Genomic DNA, 21,187 nt, shown 5'->3' with positions numbered 1-21,187 from the left:
CCACAGGGCTCGATCACCAGTGTCCCCCCCCACCAAAGAGGGAAAGCTACTGTAACCTGGGGCCCAACCACTCAAGCAGCTGCTGATTCTGCTCCAACCGGAGTGGGGGTGAGAGACTTTTCTGTCAAGTTTGATGGGGATCCAACCAAGTTATCTTTTTTTTCTAACTAATGCTAAAAGTTACATGAGGCAGTTTGGAGCATACTTCCCTTCCGAAGAGGCTAAGATAACTGCCATTGCCACCAAGTTGAAGGGTTGAGCGGCTGACTGGTATGTTCAATTAAGTGAGGCTGACTCCCCTGCACTTGATTATTTCGAGGAATTCATGTGGGTGTTAAAGCTGCATTTTGAGGATCCTCTGGCCAAGGCAAGAGCTAAGAAGGTGCTGAAGGATCTTACCCAGGGCCAAATGTCTGTAGCTGATTACGCCCTAGAGTTTAAGGCTCTAGCTGGGAAAATCCCCGACTGGTCTCAGTCAACCTTAATAGAACGGTTTAAAGAGGGACTCAACCGGGACATCCTATGGTGGGCGTTGTGTAGGGACGACCCAGAGTCATTGTACAAATGTATCTGTCTGGCAGGCAAGGCTGAGCATGCTCAGCATACCTTCATGCAAGCTAGAAGATCTGAAAGACCACCCGCCACCATGAGGGCACCCTGAAGTGCTGCAACTGCTCCCCGGCCAAGCTATAGAGCCTGGGATGAGGAGAGAGATTGGCACTACGTGAGGGGTCAGTGTCTCCGATACGGAAAGGAAGGGCATCGAGCAGCTGATTGCCCAAAAGCCAAGGCTGGAGATCGAGTGGGCAAGCTGCCAGCAAAATTGTCCCCCCCCCCTCGCGGCGGATGACAGCAGCCAAGGGCGCAGCTGATGCTGAGGAAGTATTCTACTCCTCAGGAGAGGCTGAAGACGACTCTAAGGAGCCAGCGGGAAACGCCAGCCACCTGCCATGAAGAGCGCCTACGGGCAGGTGGAGGAGGATGGGTGTGAGGATGCTATGGTGAGTGCTGAGTGTCCCACTTTAGCAGTAAAAGTGAAATTGGGCTCCCGCACAAAAACTACAGAGGTCTGGGCTTTGGTTGACTCTGGGTGTTCCAGGTGTTTAATTCACCCTGATCTGGTTGCTGCTTTGGACCTGCCTAGCTTCCCCCTCCAGCAGCCTTTGATCTTCACACAGTTGGATGGTTCAACGGTGGGGGGTGGGGGTGGCAACCCATTTCATTGGAACTGTCGCAATGCAAATGGGCAGCCACCATGAGACTTTAAAATTCGTAGTAGCACCTGTTGGCAATCCCTTGGTAATTCTGGGGATCCCCTGGTTGACCTATCAAAACCCATATATAAACTGGGAACACAGAACTGTGACTTTTAAAGATGGGTTTTACCAAGCTCCTACAGTGGAGAGAGCCGCACGTGTGGGGGTTGGAAGGGCTGCGATCGCCACGCCGTGCCCTAGTTTGGCACATTTAGAAGGCTTGCCTGATCGATACCAAGACTTTGCAGACGTATTTGGGGAAATGGAAGCAGATCAGCTACCCCGCCCCCCACTGGAAAACTGACTGTGCAATAGAGTTGGTTCCCAATGCTCAATTGCCCAAGCCAAAAATTTATCCAATGACTCAGAAGGAGCTTGAGGCATTACGGGACTTTATTGACAAAAATCTGTCAAGGGGGTTTATTGAACCTGCAAATTCCCCAGATGGGTCCCCTGTGCTATTCCGGGAAAAGAAAGATGGCACGCTTCGACTTTGTACGGACTATCGAGGGTTAAATTCCATCTCAATTCTCAACAAGTACCCTCTTCTGCTCATGAAGGACATATTAGCTCATTTGTCTAAGGGCAAGATTTTCTCCAAGCTCGATCTTCGTGAAGCCTATTTCTGCACCCGCATACGAGCTGGGGATGAGTGGAAAACTGCTTTTAATTGCCCACTGGGTTCATTTCAGTACAAAGTCCTCCCTTTTGGGTTGGCAGGAGCGTCCGGAGTCTTCATGCAATTGATTAATGAAGTATTACATGATCATTTGTTTAAAGGGGTCCATGTCCTAACAGTCAGGAATCATGCTGAGACAAGAAATAGGTCTCTAGTGTTTATTACTGCTACATAAGACAGAAAATCCTAACAAACTGAAGAAGCGTGGGAAAAACCCAGACAGATAAACCCCAAAAGTTAAGGTGGGTCTGATCTGTGTCTCTTTGAATGGCTGCTTAATTCCTCAGTACTACGCATGTGTTTCCCCCCCTGGATAGAGGCCCCCTCCTGCTCGCCATCAGTACTCATGACAGTCCTGGTTTATTTAGATGATGTTCTCATTTACACTGAAACCTTCCTTTGCCAGCCCGTCCCAATTCCTTTTCTTATACCCAAATTTTCCTAGAAATACTTCCCAGAGGACTGACTGGTGGTCAAGGTGGGGAGAAGGAGCAGCCAGAGGAAAAGTTATTTTTTCCCCCTTCCTTTTCTCACCTTCTACTTTGGCAACAAACAAAGAGGAAGGTCTGTTCAGTTCAGTTTTATTCATTACAGCCTTTAGCCAGCAAATAAGGGGCAGGTCTGAATTTTGTATGATGCAAACATCTAATTCTTCCTGGGATTCACTAAATTGTGGATCATGCTGCAACAGTTCCACAGGGGAGGACAGCGAACAAGTCACTTTCTTGGGCATATAGCCTTGCCATTGGGCTTATAGTGTCATGAAATTATGAGGGCATGCAGGCTTCAGTGTGAAATGAGAAGGAGGCCTTAAGGAGAATGCATAACTCTCCCTGAAGCAAGGAGATCCTGACCAGCGGCTGGTCTTGTTTAATCAAACCATACTGACAGAAGTAGGTTCCTGCTGTCAAGTATCTTCCTCAGGAAAGGATGGTACAAGGAAAAGGAAAAGGTACAAGGGACATATCACCCACAAAGGCACTGAGTCATGCAGTGCCACAGCACAGTTTACTGCAGAATCAGTATTTTCTTGCAATCTATCCATCTTTTCATTGTCTCACTGTATTTCTGCTACAGGTGTCAAGACCTTCATCTGCACTGGCAATGTAAGTTGAAAGCCTTCAGGGTGGTTCTTGCTATAAACAATACAGTTATTTTGAGTATAAAAATGCATTATGGAATGAATGGGAATTCATGCTGTTTGAGCTGTGAGATTTTAGATCTAAACTATCACAAGGTCAGAATAAATGTAGATCCAGAGTGCATAATGGCCATTGACTCTGCAAAATCTTCTGGTCGGAATACACTTTTGCCTGCCGCTTTTTATCATTGCTTCATTCGTTCAATCTGCCTTGCGTAGTGTCCACAGATTTAGTTGTCCGCATCTAGATTTCCAGCATCACAAAAGTTCCCTGATTTTGTTTGTGAAAGGTAAAACTATTCTGGACCATCTGCTTAATTCTGCCAGCATCAGCCCACTTTCTTTTAGTCACCCCTTCTGACTCAAATAGAAGCTGGAGCCAGCCTTCCCTCTAAGGCAATGTTTCTCAACCTTAGCAACTTTAAGGTCTGTGGACTTCAACTCCCAGAACTCCCCAGCCAGCAAAGCTGCTCTCATCAGCAATGCTTGCCTCCCTCCTGGTTGTTCATAAAATGCCAAAGTGATCTTTGCAACTCCAACATATTCTGTGGTGATCTCTCTCTCCCTTCATTTGAAAGCAGGCATTCACATAGGGTCTAAAAGGCTGAAATGGTTAATGTGCACCCTGAGAGTGATAAATCACTATCATTCTGTCGAGACTCTGAATGATAAACTGTTAGGGCCTAGAGAGGAACCTCAGAGACCTTTCAAATGAAAGGCTGAGTCTTCCTGAAGACCCAACTGCATAAAAACATACTTTAGAAAAGCAGGCACTCCCCCATGTGATTTTTTTTAAGATGAAAAAGCATTGATTTTATTGGAATATGAGTGGATTTACTGCAGCACCACAAAACAAATACGTAATTAAAGCACAACAAAACAAAAGCAAAGTTTGTTTGTACACATAGAACAGATGAAGGTATTCAAAACTGAGAAGCACAAAGGTTGATTGTAATTATTACAATGTCTGGTGTGCAGAGCAAGGTAAACCAGAGCAAAGTCATTTATGTGTCTTAACATGTTACTCCATTCCAGCAGTTTTTTCCCCCAAGCAAATAATTACACATACCAGGAAACATAATTATAATACAAATTTTAGACATACGTGTTCACAATAGATGCTATGTTTGTATGTAACTCTGCAACTGTTTCTATAATGTTTTGACTCTATGCTTTATTTCTTCACCAATACCCTTTTGTACACAATATTTATTTATTTGGTGGACGTGTTCAAGGAAGCTAAAAAAATACACATTGAAACAGAATATAAAAAGTTAAAAAATATAGACTAAATTCATCCAAGAATTAAACTTTTGGCAAAAGAGGTGTGTCTTTACAGATTTACCAAGCCCTGAAACTCTAAGAGTGGGGACCAAACATAGCTGCTGTCCTAACAGCCAGGAACCACGCTGAGACAAGGAATAGGTCTCTAGTGTTTATTACTGCTACATAACAGGAAAATCCTAACAAACTGAAGAAGCGTGGGAAAAACCCAGACCTATAAACCCCAAAGGCTAAGGCGGGCCCGATCTGTGTCTCTTTGAATGGCCACCTAATTCCTCAGTGCTACGCATGTGCTTTACAGCCTGGATGGGAGCCCCCTGCTCGCCATCCTCACTCATGACAGCTGCATACGGTATCAGAATATACACTGATTTTGTATGCAGCTTTCATAGTCAGGGCCACAACTAGGGTCTGTGTCACCCGGGGCAAACATGGATTCCGCGCCCATTTTGGCACCCCCCAGCGCTCATTTTGGCACGCCCCCCAGCATGGCACCTGGGGCACATGCCCCACTTGCCCCCCCCCCCAGTTGCGGCCCTGTTCATAGTTAAAGTAATCTTTAGACAAGGAAGGAAGGAAGGAAGGAAGGAAGGAAGGAAGGAAGGAAGGAAGGAAGGAAGGAAGGAAGGAAGGAAGGAAGGAAGGAAGGTGAGATGATGAGATGATGAGATGAGATGATGAGGCAGGGAGTGTTTATTATGCTGCAGCTGAGACTAAATACATATATGGAAATTAAGCAGTCAACCTTTTTCTCCAGGAGTCTTTTCTAAGGTTATCATTTGTGATTAAGAGTTCAGATATAAACCATGTGTCTCTGTGGAGGCAGTGCTGGAATGTCTTTTCCACTCAACGCAGCCTTTTAAATAAAACAACCCCATGTAGCCCTGATGGCTGCTGCCTGTCTTTTGTCTCTTATTTTGGGGGCCCAAGGAAAAATGCTGGCTATTTTGTCTTCTTGGCAGGTGGGAATGACGTAGGACTGATCCTGCCACAGGCAGAACAAGGACACCGCCTCAAGAAACTGAATCTGGGTGTAAAAATGGGATGGTGATTGATGAATTACTCTTTTAATTGCCATAAATATTGGGAGATTTGTGGGATATTCTATTTTGGGAGCCAACATAAGCTAGGTGGTCTTGGGTAGATGGTACCTGGACCTCTCTTCCTCAGGCAGCCAAATATCTTGTGCTAATCCTGGATCTAGTGGTCATCTTGAGGTGATATTCTTGCTTAATGGGGCTGCTAAAATTCACACCCAAATTTGGCAGCTAAGAAATCCAGATCATCACCAAGAGTTTCTAAATGAGCATTTCCACACAGGAAATAGCTTGCATTCTTCATCTAAGAGTACACTGTGAAGGATTACTAGCGGCAAAATATCTGAGGAGGGGAGAAACATATTTTAACTGTATTTTCCAGGTCTCACTGGTTCTTTCACAGTTTAGCATTACCTGTCTTTGCAGACCTTCTTCCTCTTTTTCTGAAATGACAAATTAACTTAAATATAATTATATTAGGATGTATTTTTGACTCCAAAATAAAGAGATGAACGTATGGTACAACTGAAAATGGCATCAGAACACCAAAAGCATAGTTAACGGAGGCACTCTTATGCAGCTTCTAAACCATAAGGCAGTTTGTTGTGCCTGAGAGCAAAATCCTTTCCATGTCCAGTTGGAAGTAAGTTAGATTAAATTAATTGGGATTTAATACCCGGGAAACAGCTTTGGCTTCCCACAGAAGATGGAAAAGTTTCCTCCCCCTCTATTCACCCAGAGTGAATGTTAACTTGTTGTGCTAAGCCATTAAATGGTTTTGCTGGGGTTGGGTATTCTGTGAACCCAGCTATTTTGGCTTATAAACCATGGTTTATGGCATGCCATGATATATGAATTCAGCCAGTGTAGATTATGCAACAAATCATGGTTTTGTTCAACATATGAACGGTATGCACACACAACACACACACAGGGAATATTATAGTGTTGCGATACAGCACTGTACTTAATTTTCATTAGCAGTATAATTTCAAAGCAGATTGGAGCAACTTATACCCACATTCCACCCTCAGTCTGTCACTGGAAGCTTGATGAGCTGCCTTTTCTTGCTCCTTGTACAAGACTGCAAGAAGTGTTGTTCCTGGATGAAAAGGCTGGCAGGCTCTGCAGACTGTTATAAGGAGAGAGGCAAGGGTCTAAAAACGAGAGAGAGAAAGGGAGAGGAAGAGGGAGAAAGAGAGGTGGATGCTTCAGGAGTAAAACCTTCTTAGGAGTCATTCTCCCTAGTCTAGAAAGGTCTCATCCAAAGAAGTTCAGCTAGTGAATTAGGATTCAGAACTAGATTGCATCCAACCTAAGATGAGTAGCGCTGGCACAACTTCAATGTATCTGGTAATCAGAGGGTTGGTTAAAAACGAAGAAGAGAGAATGAAAGAGCGGAGTCAAAGAAAGAGACAGGCTAATCCAGATGGCTTAAAGGTAAAATGTCCAGTTCCATCCTAGTCTGAGTGTGACAGCTGGTGAGAAGAGGCACAAAGGTCCTGGAGTTCCATCACAGAGGCTGGGAAGGTTGCATTTCAGGGGCTAAAATGCCCAGCATCATTTCCTGCTTTGGACTGATTCTCCAAGGCAGCGTATTCTGCGAAGGCAGACAATGTTACCTGAGGCAGTGCCAAGCATATTATGCAAGACAACCAGCGATGAGCAATTTCCTTAATCAGGTAAAGAAATTGCATAATGAGCTCAATCATAATCATTTTCTTTAAGCCTCATGAAGAGAAAAGATGTGATTCTAACTGAGCCTTATGTAACTAACAGCCAGGAATCCATGTAGGCTAATTATGGTAGACTGGGGTGGTGGCTTCAGCCAAATGCACCCTCATTACTATTAGCTTATTAGGTACATTATTTTCCCTGATCTCCCATTGGAAATGTTCCTGGAGGGAAAATATTGTCACATGTCAGTAGCCGGGGTCTTTATCTGGGCTTATCTGTTTCCAGTCAGTACAGGAATAGGCAAAAGGAGAAAGGAAATTGCATTCCATCAAAGCAGGCAAGTGCTCAGTATAGCACAGTATTGTCTATAACATCTTTTTCTATGCTGGAACCCTCCAGATAGTCAGTCTCATGCTGACTAGGAATCATGGGACTTGTTGTCCAACAGGCCACAGCCTGGAGAAGGATAGTCTATTGGTAGCACCTCTTCAGGACCTTTTCCCCAGCCTTCCGTGGTGATGCAAGTGTTGAACCTGTGATCTTCCTTATGGAAAGTAGGTGATCCACTACTAAGCTTTGGTCATTCTGTTCTGTTGGGAGAATTCTTCCTATTCCCCAGTTAGTGTTCATAGACTGCAATGCTGAATGGATGTTACTGCCAGTTTTTCCACTCATAAAAGTAGCTGTGTTTCTTCTTTCATAGCTTCCATCTTGGGCAATCATCTTTCATGATTTCCTTTATGGGTAGATCATTAGTCATCAACTTGTTCCATACAGAATGAACTGAAATAATAGCAATCCATTGCATCAAACTTATGTAATAGTGTGCCTTCTTCATATGCAAGAAATCACGGGTTTAATTCCCGGCATCTGCGGATAGAACCAAGGAAAACTTCAATCTGGAAAAGACTCCTGTTGAAAGAGCGGCTACCAGAGTAATGGTATAACTGTTATAACAATGAGCCCACCAGAAATTTAAAATGTTTTAGGAATTATGAATGAAAGTAACTTTAAGGACTGATAATAAACTAGAGCTGAGAACAGCACTGGAATATATCGATCTTGCATTTCTTCTTCATTTGGGAATTGCTGGGTAAGCAGACTTCACTATGTATCAAATGATAAATCACCACTGAGAACATTCAGCCATGTGGTCAGCTGTGTCATCGTTGGTGAGGAAATTAATCACACACCATTATCCCAGAAGAAATCCAAGTAAGCATTAGCTGCTAAAATTCTAAGAATAAAAGAAAAGCCTGTTGGATCATGCCAAAGGCATTTGATTCACACAACATACTTGTGGGAATTAGGAAATTAACCCATTTTTGGAGTTTGTTCAATGCATTGAACAATAATCTAACCAAATGAACAACACACTAACCTCTCCAGCCTGCCCCCAATCTCCCATTTAAGCTTACATTAATATACTGTATATATTAATCTTTTCACCCCTATGGGTGGTATGTGTCTTCCTTAGCCTCGGGTCCTCTACCAGAGGCTTGGGAGTTTGAGGGTTCTGTGCAGGATCTTAGCTGTTCCTAGCATGCACTCTTCTGGACACAGAGCTCTGATGTTGCTCCTGGGATCTGATGGAGCCACTCTCCCAGCTTGGGAGTCACAGTCCCGAGTGCTCCTACCACCACTGGGACCACCTTGGCTTTTACTTTCCACATCCTCTCTAGTTCCTCCTTCAGGCCCTGGTACTTCTCCAGCTTCTCATGCTCCTTCTTCCTGATGTATGCCGTGAAGATGTGGCTCTTCACCCAGGCCTTTGGCAAGGGAGAATGAGACTCCTCGCTTCATTCCATCTGGTCTGTCATTCTTGCCGTCTTTTATCTTTCTCTTTTATGTCTTACTGATTTTATTGTAATTTCTTTGTTTGATTGTTGTGAGCTGCCCAGAGTCATTGAGAGTTGGGCAGCATGCAAGTTTAATAAATAAACAAACAAACAAATAAATCCTTTAACATCATCAAACAACAACAACATCTGCCTATCCCAGGTCCTTGGGAAGGACTCAATAGGTGGATAAAAATGCCAAATCCAGTCTAAACATCTGGCTGACTGTGCAACCATCCATAATAATACAAGCTAGATGTATGGGCATCATAAGATCTTGTATTTCTTTCATGGGATTAAAGAGATAATCCTTGCAGTGAAGCTGAGCAATAAAGGCATGATTCTTTACAGCAAGGCATAGGAGATTCCTGCATAAGCAGGAGAGCAGTGGCCACTAAAGACAAAATCCAGATGTGAACAGCTCACTGAGAGCTGTGCTTTTGCCCTGCCACTGTGGCTTTTCTGGATATTAATAGCAAGACAGTCACCAGCAGAGAATGTACATTCATATATTTTCTATCAACACTGATTTCTATGAGAATGCATTTCCAACCCCCCCCCCCCAAAAACAAACACTTAACAGACCCCTGTTTAGCAGACTTCTGATGCACTGGATGACATTTATTGCATGCCATACCCTGGAAATAAATAAGTTCATTGCATCCATAGTAGTCCAGAAAAGGCCCTTAAATTTACATCAAAGTATCTTACATTTATATCATTTGTGTAATGAGCTTAAGTTGTAATCTGCATAATGACATCATTACACAAATAACATTAATTGCCACAGATGAAAAAATTCCCCTCCTTCCAATTAGCTCATTAACTCAAATTTTTCTTTTTTTAATAGTAATTTTATTAAAGATTGCAATTTTCAACAATAAAAACGAATACAAACTAAAAAAAGAAAACAATAAAAAGAAAAAATAGAAGGCACAGAAAAGAAAAAGTAAGAATATAATAAAGAAAAAGAAAAGAAATATATAAAGAAGTGACTTTCCACCTTCATCACAACAAGTATAAACAATTTTAGAAACTTATCACCTTCTTGTAAAATACATCAAATGATCTCTCCTTCCCATATCCCATCTCTTATCTATAAACAAATCCATGAAGCATCATCATTTCAGTCCTTATATCAGTAAAAGTTCATTAAGGGTTACCAGACATAACAACATATCTATTTTAACCTTGATCAAATAAGCCAACTTTATATTCCTTCCTTTTACTTCTAACAATCTTGATCTTTAGTCCCTTCAAATAATGGCCTAGAACTTGATTTCTTTTAACTTTTTCTTTGTCCTTTCTCATAAAATTCTTCAAAGCTTTAACAAGCCTCTTTTGTAAGTCCAATATAGGATAATTATCCAAGTCACTCTCTTGCTTTGTTATTTGCATACCCCTTTTAATTATTAAGGCATCAGCCAGTTTCTTTTGTATGTCCAGTGTAACATCTTTTTCCATGTCATTCTTGTAGCCTGTCATTTTCAAATCCACTTTCAAACCAGTCTCAATCATGCCATGTAATACTTGTTTCTGTTCCACATCTTTTAAACAAAGCCTATCTATAGAGGCAGACAGTCTTAAAATTAACTTCTGGGTCCATTGTTCAAAAATATTCTTCAGTATATCCAATGTTGAAATATTTTGCTTCATTCTGTATTTGTAAGTCGGAGTGTTCTCCTCCTTTAACTGTAATCTTTAGTTCCTTCTAGTTCCCTCTAGTGTCCATTTCTGACTCAATCCTACCATGACCAAGTGGTTGTGAGTGTTTGGGCCACCCAGATCTGGGGATTTTCCGTCCCTGACCTTGGATGGGTAGCGCTTCCCCCTTCATGGTTGGTGAAAATCTGGGGTTTTCCTACTTAATATGCAGGTGGCAGCTGTGGCTAGGAAGGCCTTTGCACAGCTGCATCTGATGTGCCGGTTGTGCCCTTTCCTAGATCAGTGAGCCCTTCAGATAGTCACTCAAGACCTGGTTAACCTCACAGTGTTACTATTGCAACACACTCTATATGGGGCTGCCCTTGAGAATCACCCAAAAGCTTCAACTGGTTCAGAATGCAGTGGGGAGGGCAGTGGTGGACATGCTTTGGTATACTCATGTAACACTACTGCTTCATGACCTGCATTGGTTGCCAGTTTGCTTCTGGGTACAATTCAAGGTGCTGTTCCTTACCTATAAAGCCCTACACGGCATAGGGCCTGGTTATTTGAGGAACTGGGTATCTCCCATAGTATTTGCCCAGCTGATTTGATCCAGCAGGCTTGGTGTGCTTCGGGTTCCTTCGATTAAGCAATGCCATCTGTTGGGACCCTGGAAGCATAACTCCTCTGTAGCAGAGTCTACCCACTGGAATGAGGTTCCCCCCAAAATCTTGGATGCCCCCCCTGCTCCTGGTGTTTTGAACGGCCTTGAAGACCTGGCTTTTTATCCAGACCTTTGGCAAAGGTGATTAAAGCCCTCTGTCAGTTTTGTGGGTCCATTTCTTTTTCACTCTTGTCCAGTTTTTGTTCTCTTTGCCATATTTTATTCCTTTATTCTTGTCTATTCTTGTAATTTTTTCTCATTTTTAAAATATTTTTTACTCGTGAACCACTCAGAGTAATTGGGAGTGAGGTAAAAAATAATGATGTGTGCAAGCAGCTGCATTCTGGACCAACTGCAATTTCTGAGTAATCTTTAAGGGTAGCCCCATGTAAAGCACATTCCAATAGTCCACTATGAGGACATCAGTTATTATGGCTAGGTCCTCCTGCACCAATTGGATACCAGCTGAAGCTGGGCAAATAACCCTCTAGCCTCGGCTTCACCTGCCTTTAAGGCAGGACCTGTAAATTCAAATCACAGATCAGCTCCTTCATGGGTAGTTCCTGCCCATCCAGAGATAACACTGGTACTGGCAGAGAACCTAGATATAGAAATAGCAACTCTGTCTTACCTGAGTTGAACTTCAACCTGTTCTTTCCCATCCAGACCCTTACAGCCTCCAGACACTGGGACAGGATATCAACAGTAGCTCCTTTACTGCCAAGTGGTGATGTTAAGTTGGGTATCACCAGCATAGTGATGATACTGCACCCCGAACGACTGTATAAGCTCACCCAATGGCTTCATATAAATGTTAAAAAGTGAGAGAGAGGCCTGACCCATGTGGTACCCTATATGTCAGAGGCCACCAGGCCAACCTCTAATCCTCCACCACTACTGACTGAAATCACTCACTGAGGAATGAGTTGTTGTTTATTCGTTCAGTCGCTTCCGACTCTTCATGACTTCATGGACCAGCCCACGCCAGAGCTTCCTGTCGGCCGTCAGAATGAGTAGAATCCTGTAAAACAGTGCCTTCAATCCCCAACCCCCATAGATGGTCCAGTTAGATACCATGGTTGATAGCATAACAAGCTACCAATAAGGATGAAGAGGGATGCATTACTTGATCCAAGTCCTGACACAGTTTCACACAAGAGAACTGTAATGGTATGTGGGAATGACCTTGGGAGACAAAAAAAGAGATGCAACCAAGGGAACAGTCAGATAAAAGGCAGCAGAGCCTGCAGCAGGAATGTGGGTGAGGCAAGAGGCTCAGAAGAGACTCTCCCTAGTTTCTTGGGTTGTAAAGGAGATGGGAGGAGAGATGTACTTTCAGACTTGTAAGATTCTGTTAATGTATCTTTACAATAAAGTAGAATTAGCTCATCTGGTCATCTTTCCTGTCTGGTCTACCTCATAAGGCTGACAAGAACAACCAATGCCATCTCTGTCTCATACCCTGGCCTGAACCTTGGCTGAAAAGGGTCCTTTTTCTAGTCCACCATGAAGGTGGTCCACCACTCTCTTGATGTTTTCTTGATGTTCCCCGCTCTACATGGGGCTACCCTTGAAGAGTATCTGGAAGCTTCAGCTGGTCCAGAATGCGGCCACACGGGCTATTTTTGGTGCCCCTAGAAGGGCACACATAACACCTTTGCTACGTGAGCTGCATTGGATACCAGTTTGCTTCCGGGTCCAATTCAAGGTGTTGGTTATCACCTTTAAAGCCCTACATAGCATGGGACCGGGTTACCTGAGGGACCACCTCTTCCCCGTATCATCAGCCCATCCCACCCGATCATGCAGAGAGGGCATGCTGCAGACCCTGTCGATAAGAGAATTCCATCTGGCGGGGTCCAGGAGGCGGGCCTTCTCGGCAGTAGCGCCCGCCCTTTGGAACATCCTGCCCCCGGAGGTGAGATTGGCCCCATCGCTTTTAGCCTTCTGGAGGAAGTTGAAGACCTGGCTCTGCCACCGGGCTTGGGGCAGGGAGGAGAATCGACATACTTGGGGTTGGCTGGTGCCTTGAAGTGCCCCTCCTACATAATGATTGAAGATGTCATGAGTAAGGATGGCGAGCAGGGGGCTCCCACCCAGACTGTCAAGCGCATGCGTAGCACTGAGGAACTGTTCAGCCATTCAAAGAGACACAGATCGGGACTGTCTTAACCTTTGGGGTTTATATGGCTGGGTTTTCCCATGCTTCCTCAGTTTGTTAGGATTCTTGTTAAGTACTACTAATAAATATTAGAGACCAAGTCATTGTCTCAGTGTGTTTCCTGGTAATCAGGACAGAAGAGATCATAGCCATCTGGATTTTATGAGCTGGGGTAGTTAAGAAATTGTTTTAGTTTTAGTCTTAATGGGATTTTATTTGAATTTTATTGTATATTTATTCTGTATTGTAAACCATCCAGAGTCCCTCCGGTCGGAGGAGACGGGCAGTGACAAATTTGATAAATAAATAAATAGATAAATAAATAATAGGTTGTCTATAATTATCTACCACCTTATTGTAAGCTATTTGACTTGCAAATGCTTCCTGTTAAAATTTCTTAATGTTATTTTTTTTAATGTTCGTTGCATGAGTATCCATGAATTCCGCATTAAAGATGGTACAGCAATTTAAACTTGTGTGTATGATCAGATCACATTTAGTGAATACAATAGTGGATTCTGAGTTTATGATTTTAATTTTGTGTGATATTTGTTAGGTTAAATCTAATGTTTCCATTCACATCTGGTACAAATGATACATTGCACCTTGATGATTAATGAAACTGGAACTCCATTCATAATTTCTCCACTGCTTTTTCTTTAGATAAGATAAATGTCCATTCAGCATTCCTTGCAAATTTCTGGAGAAAGAGATTTCACAATAAATGGATAGTCTCCTCTTTCCTGGAAGAAGAGTTGAAATGTTGACTTCATACTTTGGTATGCTTTATATGCAATCGTTCTTGTGTAGGGAATCATGAACTTTTGTTCCACATGGAGTGATTGGATCGTACAGTCTGCCGTGTTGTAACAGAAGATTGGGGGATCAGTTGTTTTAATCTGGATGGCATATGTCAAAGTATACATTGTGTGGGAGGGAATTCAGGAAAAGGAGAGGAAAGAAGTAGGCTTCAATAGAGAAAAAAGTTAGTTGAAACATTAGGGACAACATTTTAACTCTAAGAGCACTTTTACTTGGAAAAAAAAAACAGCATGTATGTAGAGACTACCATTTCAAGGAATTTTGAAAATGCTGGACACCGTTTGGTGACACAGACTCTAGTATCATCAAATTGGCAGGGACCTTAGTCATCATTTGGTCCAATTCTCTGCTTTGCACTGCTCCACCATTCCTAACAGATACTTACCCAGCCTCTGTAAAATATCCCAAGCCTAGGAAAACTTCTTTGCTCCTGAGGCAATCTGTTTCAAATTAGTTTCCCCTAATGCGGAGCCAAAATCCAATTCCTTGCAATTTCTCTCCATTGATTCTAGTCCTGCCCTTTGTTGGTAGACAGCAGAGAGAAGGATGAGATATTTTATATCCCTGATCCAGAAAACGTTAATGATATTTAGGTATCACTGAAATTATTGAAAATTTATTTCAAATTCTTAATTTGAAAAGATGCAGAAGAATTGCTTCGGAGGGCATGCTAGTGCAGCACTTCATTAAAGAAGGCCAAAATCTTTCGGCCTTTTGCACAAGCCTGAAAAAAAGATGCCATCTATTTATTTTTAAATTTGGAGGCTGCCCAACTCCAGATGACTGTGGGAGGCTTACAAACTAAGTTTAAGACCAGAAAACCAAGTAAAAAGAACCATGCGTGTCCAGAAAAAAACATACATTAAAACACTTCTTTAAAAATCTTCTTATAAGTGGATTACTTAAAGCAGTAGCATCAGCCTCACTCAGAAGCCTGAAAAGAGTTAGGCTTGTTTAATAAATAGCAGAGAAGTGCTATGCTCAGCCTTGCGTGAGGTCCAAAGCATTTCCTCCAATAATTTCTGAAGCATTCATAGACTTGGTTGTCATTAACCTCTCCCAAAATTGTTAATGCAGCTCAGATGCAAGTAGCTTTCTTTAAATCAGAGCCTATGAGTCTATATTAGCTTCTATAAGGGAGTATTAGATACTGGAGCATCTCCAAGATGTGTATCTTGATGTCTTTCCAAGAACATGTGACACAACTCCCTGCTCACATTTTCACCATGTAAAGAGTGTTGTAGGAGGAGAACCATCTTAGTCTATGGTAGCCAAAAATCAGAAAGAGTCTAGTAGTATCTATTCACTAGCAACATTTATTAGCTTTCACAAAGGTTTATGCCTTTCAATAAAACGTTAGTCTGAAAGGTTGCTACCAGATTCCTTCTGATTTCATGTAAATAGTGGTAAGCTAGCCATGACCTGCTGGTGCTTTGCTCCAGGTGTTAGTTCAGACTCAAAGAGGCAGCTCCGGACAGGACTCCAGAAACCTCCAACTGGCATCAGAGTGGAAGAAAGACAAGTAGGCTCAAATATTGTTTTAGCAACTGAGGATTCTCTGTTGAGTTTAAACTCACTTTACAGGCTGAGCCTTGGATGGTTAGAATCATAAATCATAGAATCTTAGGGTTGGAAGGGACCTTGGAGGTCTTCTCTTCCAACCCCCTGCCCAAGCCCAAGGCAGGAATCCTCATGCCATCTTGGACAAATGGTTGTCCAATCTTTTCTTGAAAACCTCCAGCGATGGAACACCCACAACTCTGGGAGGCCAGCTGTTCCACTGCTTAATAGTTCTCACTGTCAGGAAATTCCTCCTTATTTCCAGGTTGGATCTCCCTCTGATGAGCTTCCACCCATTGCTTCTTGTCCTACCCTCAGGTGCTATGGAGAATAAATCAACACCCTCTTCCCTGTGGCAGCCCTTCAAGTATTGGAAGACTACTATCATGTCTCCACTCAATCTTCTTTTCTTTAAGCTAAACATTCCTAGTTTCTTTAGCCGTTCTTCATAGGATTTAGACTCCAGACCCCTTATCAACTTTGTTGCTCTTCTCTGCACTCTTTCTAGGGCCTCAGCATCCTTTTCGTATTGCGGGGCCCAGAACTGAATGTTAGTTCTACCTTCGTAGGAAGAGGTTGCTTGTAGTTAAAGGGGCTTTAGCGATTAATGGCTCTGCTGATCTTAGGAGAACTGGCAGGCTTTGTAGTGGTGTCCAGGTTGCAAACTATTCAACACTGAAATGGCACAGTAACTCTTCAGATCAAGTCCTGGCTAGGTGCTGGTGGCTGCTCCATCACCCCTTTGGAATTAATAACAATAACCCACTCCCAACAGGGAGAAGCTGACTCTATGGCCACTATGACAGACATAGTTATCACCCCCATCACTCCTTATAGTAAGCAAGAGACCAGCCTGTGCCGCAAGAGAATATATGATCTTCAAATAACCACAGGGCCAGTATTCTCTTTAGACTGTAGGCCTCCAAAGTAGCTACAGTGATATTTCTGTGTTATTATATATATCTACTGAATGGACCATCTAGCACAGATGAAATTCAGTACATATCAAAGAGTTGAAAAAATTAATATAATATTAGGTGTTGTATAATACTAGCAGAATGAACCATCTCTGCTCATAGCAAGGCTTCTGTCTGAAAAGTACATTTTGTCATATTAAGTCACTTGTATTGCTCAAGCATCCATACTATTGTGGTGAACTTTCTGAGAAACCAACACTGGCCATGATTAGTTGACAATATAATCAGTGATTCATTTTGTAGGCACCACCCTGGTTTTGAGTGCAGGCTGTGTGAAATGAATGCCACAACTAGGTTACTTAGAGTCATTTCCTCCTGTGACTTGTTTAGGAGGATGTACAGACTTTTACCTTTTGAGAATTGCTTTCTCCTTTTCTCAGCCTGGTTTTGGGTGTGATCACATCAATGTTAAACATCTCCAAAAGTAAAGGTAAACAAAAGCTTCAAGAATCTGGGTGAACAGGAAAGAAACCATCTGGCTTACCCAAGTTCAGCCATCACTAAACATTAGTATTCAAGTTTGTGAGCCTCATAGGAAGAACCACAGCTCAGCGGCAGAGCACATATTTTTCAAATAGAAGGTCCCAAGATCAGTCCTTGGAAGCACCAATTAAAAAAGAATCTTGGTTAGCAGATGATGTGAAAATTCTTCTCTGTTGGACAGATTAGACAGTACTGAAAAATATGCACTTGATATGAGGCAATTATCAGTGTTTCTAAATTTAGTGCATATTGACATTTGCTGGTAGTTAAGATTTATTTTTAAAATTTTCAAAGTTTCAGCATTTATCATTACAAAGTTCATTTATGTTTGCAAATGATCAAACTCCACTGAGATACCTTTTATTTATAAACCAAGCAGAACATTTCCTTGACTAGTCTCTAAATGTCCAAAATAGGCTTCTCAATATCAGTATTTGAATTATTTATCTGCAACTCTCAGGTTCAACCTCATTCTTTAATAAAGTGCCAATGCTCATTTCTATTATTACCAACAAAGCACAATATTACCAGAGGATTGACATATCTGCCTAAAGCAGATGGTGAATGAACTGCCTGTTTACATCTTTATGTGGCTTCACATCACTTCATTGGTTTTCTCAGTGTCCATCTTTTGTGTTTTAGACCCTAAGCCAGTAAGGGGTGGGAGGGAGGAGAGAGCCGGTTTAATTTCCTTAGATGGATATAGTGCCCTCTGGGAGTTGTCTGGTTACTTCATGAAGTATGTTCATTAAGAACCTGGCTTAAGTAACCCTTCTTTAGGTACTCCATTATAGAGATATACAGTCTAATCATCGTTAAATCACACCAGCTCCACATTTTGAATGTACCTATATTGTAGAATGCTGAAGTTTTGTTCGTTTTCTTTGCTATTAACTATTTGGCAAGATTTTTTTGGAAAGAAACTTATGATGGCACTTGTGGGCTGAACCTCAGATGATAGAGGTATCTTGCTGGGTCACCAACCTGCCTCTCCATTCCCATGTCAAAGATTGCCAGTGTTTGAAAATCCAAACATTTGGATCCCTTTTCTATTCACTTAAACTTAAGAACATCTTAAGAAGTTAGAGATAGGAGTTTTCTGCTGAATCTGCTTCCACACACACTTACAGGACCTTTTCTACCAAGGAGGATTTTTCATTTCTTATCTTTTATTGCCTGTCAGTTTTGTGAGTGTACTACACTTAGTCTAACAAAATATGCTGTAGATGACCAAGTGTTGTTCGATTATTAGTCAGGGGCATGAAGCAGGCAGGAAAATTGCCACTGTTGAATTATCAAGACATTTGCTGACAGCCTTGGAATGGAAGCAGTGGATCTATTAAAACTATGAGGTTGGTGCCCAGATTGGATGGATGCCCTGCTCCATCATCTTCTTTTGAGAGCATGAGTTCTGTTGTGTAGAAGAGAAGCTTAAGCATTAGGCATCTTGTAGAATGAAAGCGAGATGGGCTGTGTGGGGGGGAGGTCAAATGTTAGTATGATCCAAAACAACGGATAGGTCACCTGCTGCCTTCTAGACATGCTGAGCCTAACTCCCATAATCCTGCATATTAGCCCTTCTGGTAGCTTTTATGGGAATTATGGTTCAAAATATCTAGAGTGCATCAACGTGTCTATTTCTGGTACTTCAGTTAGGATTTTCCAGGCTGAGGGCTGCACTTCGTTCTTGAATTCCAAAGAGTAGATAGGGGCAGGGAAAAGAAATTAATTGAATACGTTGACAATGAAGATATTGAAGTGATGAATAGTTCTGCCTTTTAGGATCAACCATCCACAGTAAAGGAAGGAGCAATCAAGCATTACACTGCTAGAGCTACTAGCACTTGGTAGAGCAACTGTGAATGCCTTGGAAAAGATATTCAGATGCCATGATATGTTTATATAAGCAAAGATCAGAATTGTGCAGGCAATGGCTTTCCTTGTGATACCCTATGGAAAGTAAAGTTGAACTTTGAAGAAGCAGGATAAAAGAGTATTAATGCTTTCAAACTTTGGTGTTGAAGATTCTTGATAATGCCATAGATAGCCAAGGAAACAAACAAATGGATCACAGAACAAATCAATCCAGAGTTCTCACTTGAGGCACACATTATCACACTTTGGACATATTATACAAAGATAATGGAGAATTCTATAATGCCAGGAAAGGTGGAAGGAAAGAGAAGAATTAACTAACTTAATTACAGTAGTGATGGGTGTACTGCTGGGCATTCTGAAGGAACAGGTTGGGGACAGATCATTTTGGAGAAAGCCTGTCAGTATAAATGCTAGGAATCAACACCAAATTGATGACACATAATAAATCAATAATACATTTATTCATCCCTAAGACCTACCATACTCAAACTGCTCTAAAGCTTAAGGGGTTGCATACTGCACAGGAGCTTCAGGTTGTGTAGAGATTATATCATGCACAAAGCACGTGGATGCCTAATAGCATTCTCACCCTTACTCTTTCACAGATAATCAGAAAAACCAGCCACCAATTGCTCTTTCCTTGCTCTGTAGGTGAGGATGTCTCAGGACTTTCCTGTGCTGTAGATGGACTACCATCAGTTATACCCAGACATGGATACTGACTCGTATTTCAGACTGTGTTTTCAATTGGCCCTAACTTCATGATGTAAAATCCAGCCCGTGAAACTTAGGGATGCATGTAAAAGTCATGCCTAGCTGGAACTTATGAACCTTTTTTGAAATGTGTCAAGTTGCTTGCAGCTGAATTCATTCAGACAATGACCATCTACTGGTCATGGAAGACATTATCAATGCCCAGAGATCAATTGTTAAATTATAAGATATTTAATTGTGTTGCTCAAGAAGGTTTTGTTAAAAAGACTACCAGTCCTGGTACCAAATGTAATTGCTCAACTATAGCAATGAAAAAACTCATATTTATTTAACTCCTCTGTCTGCCAACTGCTTTTCCCCTGGGAACACAAATTTTACAAGGCTGCTGGCAAATTTCTTCCTGTCAAGAAATTAAATGCAGAGGATGTATAGACTTTGCTAGTTATCTTTGAGATATTCCTTGTAAATGCATGAGTTATCCACCTTATGCACTTGTTACAGTACACTGCCTGGAGCATGTTGTACGTCTCACGTTTGCCCTAATCTTGGCCTTTGCTCTATAGGTGAGGATGTCTCAGGATTCTCCTTTGCTGCTCATGGTTTACCATCAGCATAAAGTTGGATTTCTTGCTTCATCTCTTCTCTGTAGGGGCAATAGATGATTGAGGATGATCTGCCCAGAAGGCTATTGGATCCAATTGGATTCTGACAAGTCTTCAATAATCCCACCAGGGATTCTGTTGATGCCTTGGGTGGGACCTGGAATAAGAAATTTACTGGAACAGTTGACACAATTTCTGTAAGATCCCTCTCCAACCCAGGGGCCTTTGCAACAAGCCAAGATTTCATCAAAATGATGAAATGTATGTTGTGACATCATGATACATGCTTGGCCCCTTATGTACTTGCATGAAATGTCGCAATGCAGTTAGAAAAGGGACAGAGTTTGTGTCATGACTTATGTTTCATAATTTGCCTCCCCTTGCTTCAATCTGCTTCAAAAACAGCTGTGTGATACATGGATGAACTGCAAGAATGAAGTAGCAAGGCTAGAGCACAGGTAGAGGTAAACATACAAATATGCAATATGGGGATACTTTTATGCTGGCAAAGAGAAATAAAAATAATAGAGCAGTCCATAGAAGGATTTCTGGAAACTGACACTTACCTTCTGAAGGAGAAGGAGAGGGAGAAGGAGGAGAATAATAATGTAGGATAAAGAGGATAAAGCAGATAAAGAGAGGGCTGGTGGGAAGAAGGAGTACAAAGTGAAAGTGATGATAACTCTGAAAATGTCAGTCTAACAAATCAGAAACATGTTTGGTAGTATCAGAAACATTACGAAGAGTCAAAAAGGGAAATTTCTATA

This window comes from Candoia aspera, chromosome 2 (assembly GCF_035149785.1).
Source record: "Candoia aspera isolate rCanAsp1 chromosome 2, rCanAsp1.hap2, whole genome shotgun sequence".
NCBI lineage: Eukaryota > Metazoa > Chordata > Lepidosauria > Squamata > Boidae > Candoia > Candoia aspera.
Note: the sequence above shows the minus strand (reverse complement) of the source record.